Here is a 3,977-nt window from a genome sequence, read left to right on the forward strand (position 1 = left end):
ATAACAACCACATTAAAAAAAAAAGTTGTCTTTAAAGTTTTTCTTACTTGTAATACACAAGGACCTAAGGAAAGCCCTCAGACTTTTAAATCTATAATTTGCTTGTTTTCTCAACATTATTTAAAAATAAAGCTGATTCGTGAAAAAGAATAAAAGTAACTTTAGTATGAAGGTTTTGAGCTGGTCTCAGATTAATGTACATGACTATCCTATAATAGCTACTAAATCAATTAAGTGGTAAATTAGAAAAAATATGATAGAATCCCACTTCCTTAAAAAAATGGGTAGGGCTTCCCTGGTGGCGCAGTGGTTGAGAATCTGCCTGCCAATGCAGGGCACACGGGTTCGAGCCTTGGTCTGGGAAGATCCCACATGCCGCGGAGCAACTAGGCCCGTGAGCCACGACTACTGAGCCTGCGCGTCTGGAGCCTGTGCTCCGCAACAAGAGAGGCCGCGATAGTGAGAGGCCCGTGCACCGCGATGAAGAGTGGCCCCCGCTTGCCACAACTAGAGAAAGCCCTCGCACAGCAACGAAGACCCAACACAGTCAAAAATAAATTAATTAATTAATTTTAAAAAAAAATGGGTAGGCCTCTCATCTTGTAGAATATCTGATATGGCCAATTGTGTGAGAAATGCCCAGAATTTATTCTAACAATTCTAATCTATTCTGTTTATATGATAATAATTATAATGATAAAAATAATGACTAACGTATATTAGGTATCTTTATGTACTATCTTCTATGCTTTATGATTATTATACCTTTAGTTTGCTCTAGCACACTGAGATGTTCACCTTCATTTCAGTATTAGAGATGAGGACATCCAGACCCAGAAAGTCAAATTAAATTTCCCAAATTAATAAGAGTTACTCTCAGGACACAAACCTATGTTTATGCAGTTTCAAAGCCCTTGCATTGTGCAATGCATCATGGACAACGATCTGTTTCATTGACTTATGATCTATTTCCATTCTCTTTATCAGTGTCAAATCTGCAAGAGGGCTTTGTTCTCAAGACCTTAACCATTTCACAAGCTGTCATGTGATATAATAATACTGGAACTGGAAAAAATGATTTAGATTTGCTAGTTACAGTAGACAAAACATTAGAAAACAATTTGAATCCATATTTGTCCACTGTTTTAAGCATCTAGGTTTAGTTTTCTAAGTAAAGTTCAAATATTTAGGGTTTAATAAGTTAATGATCTTGGCTACAGGAGTACATGCTCTGTACCATGTACTAGTTCATAAGATTATGGATTCAAACTCATAAATAAAACTAAGTTGCCTGACCATGATCCTCTTCTTCTTATCTACTGTTACTATTTTTAATTGAATTCAAGGATAATATTTATTTTTAGACGCTATATTTGTAGTTTTTAAATACGTGAATTTTTCTTTTAAGGGATACTGGAGGTCGTTGTGGATTATTACCATAATAGAAAATGGTTAGTGAAATTGTGAAATTGCGTTTCTGGATAGAGAGTCAGAGAGTTGCATCTTTATGATGAACTTTGTGGAAAGCCCTTGAAGAAGGGACTTCCTTTACTCATTTGTGCAAATAGGATTTAGGTCAAGTCATTTGATTCAGATTGAACAGGATTTCAACATGAATCCCATTAATTCCTAGCTAAGTAATCAAAAGAAAATTAACTACTTTGAATTTAAGATCATCATTTGCAAAATGAGCAGAGTAATAACCCTATATCATAGGATTTCTGTGAAGACTGCATGAGAAAATGCATATAAAACGATTTGTGTTGTGCTTAATATATATTTAGAATTTTTTAAATATTAGCTATTATAAATGGTTCTCTATGGCCACCCACCTGTTTGAATTTTCCCAGTTAAAGAGAATTCTCCAAATTGTGAAAAATGATAATGTACCACCTGATACTTAAACTGCTAGGGAACACTTTGTTATTCTATGTGGAAATCTGTGTTCCTACAGTAGTTTTCCAGAAATCTTAGTTTTATCAGCTTGTAGCTTTAGCCCATTCCACATAGCAGGTTGTCTTAAATTACTATTGTATAATTCATTATTGTGTTATTTATAATTTAATATGTACCTCATATTCTTATTTTTGCCCAGAAACCTTTTCTGATCCTTCTTTTTAGGAGTATCTGTAATTTGCTTTTGCATAATAACCTCCTATTTCTTACCGTCTTGATGGAAATATCCATTAAAATGACAGTCTGATTTCCTCCCCCTTCATACTGTCCTCAGGTATGTGAACCAACTGAGACATTCAAATGCTCTGTCCCTAGAAAATGACTATCATTTGAGTAAAAAAACCAAAATGGCTGAAGTTGAATGGGCCACTTTCTTTCCAAGGGTAGTACAAGGAGCAGATTTCCATTGAAACCCTGATAACTTATTTTCATTTGTTCTTGATGTTTCTAATCTCTTGCTCTCTCTCTGCCTCCATATACATATATATATATATATATATATATCTTTTATTCCATGATGTTATCAATATTTTAAAATAAATTTATTTTTTACTTATATTTTTTTCTTTTTTCCCAGTTTTATTGAGAAATTGATATACGTCACTGTATAAGTTTAAAGCATACAGAATGATGGTTTGAGTTATAAATATTGTGAAATGATTACCACAATAGTTTTAGCTACCATGCATCTTTTCATAGAGATACAAGAAAAAAAGGAAAAGAATTCTCCTTGTGATGAGAACTCTTAGGATTTACACTCTTGACTTTCCTATATATCAGTGTTCATTATCATTATCGTGGTGTACATTATATCCCTAGTACTTATTTATCTTATAACTGGAAGTTTGTACTTTGGACCACTTTTATCTATTAATAATTCACCATCCCCCCACCCTCTACCTCTGATAACCACAAGTCTGATTTCTTTTTTCTATGAGTTTGGGTTTTTTTGGTTTTTGTTTTTGTTTCTGTTTTTTAGATTCCACATATAAGGGAGGTCATACAGTATTTGTCTTTTTCTGTCTGACTTGTTTCACTTAGCATAACGCCTTCAAGTTTCACCCATGTTGTCACAAATGGTAGGATTTCCTCATTTTTATACATATATACCACAACGTTTTTTTCCATTCAACTACTGATGGACACTTAGATTGTTCCCATGTCTTGGCCATTATAAACAATGCTACTATGAACATGGGGGTGTAGATATTTTTTCAAGTTAGTGTTTTCATTTCCTTTGGATATATTTCCAGAATTGGAATGGTGAGATCGAATGGTAGTTCTATCTTTAGCATTTTGAGGATCCTCCATACTATCGTCCATAGTGGCTGTATCAATTTACAGTCCCACCAACAGTGCAAGAGGGTTCCCTTTTCTCCACACCCTCTCCAGCATTTATTGTTTGTAGATTTTTTTGTTGATGACCATTCTGACTGGTATGAGGTGACACCTCATTGTAGTTTTGATTTGCACTTCTCTAATGATTGGTGATGTTGAGCATCCTTTCATGTGTTTGTTGGCAATCTGTATATCTTCTTTGGAGAAATGTCTATTTAGGTCTTCTGCCCATTTTTGGATTGGGTTGTTTGTTTTTTTGATACTGAGCTGCATGAGCTGCTTGTAAATTTTGGAGATTAATCCTTTGTCAGTTGCTTCATTTGCAAATATTTTCTCCCATTCTGAGGGTTGTCTTTTCGTCTTGTTTATGGTTTCCTTTGCTGTGCAAAAGCTTTTAAGTTTCATTAGGTCCCATTTGTTTATTTTTGTTTTTATTTCCATTTCTCTAGGAGGTGGGTCCAAAAGGATCTTGCTGTGATTTATGTCATAGAGTATTCTGCCTATGTTTTCCTCTAAGAGTTTTATAGTGTCTGGCCTTACATTTAGGTCTTTAATCCATTTTGAGTTTATTTTTATGTATAGTATTAGGGAGTGTTCTAATTTCACTCTTTTACATGTGACTGTCCAGTTTTCCCAGAACCACTTATGGAAGAGGCTGTCTTTTCTCCTCTGTATAACCTTGC

This window comes from Balaenoptera musculus, chromosome 1 (genome assembly GCF_009873245.2).
Source record: "Balaenoptera musculus isolate JJ_BM4_2016_0621 chromosome 1, mBalMus1.pri.v3, whole genome shotgun sequence".
NCBI classification, from domain to species: domain Eukaryota; kingdom Metazoa; phylum Chordata; class Mammalia; order Artiodactyla; family Balaenopteridae; genus Balaenoptera; species Balaenoptera musculus.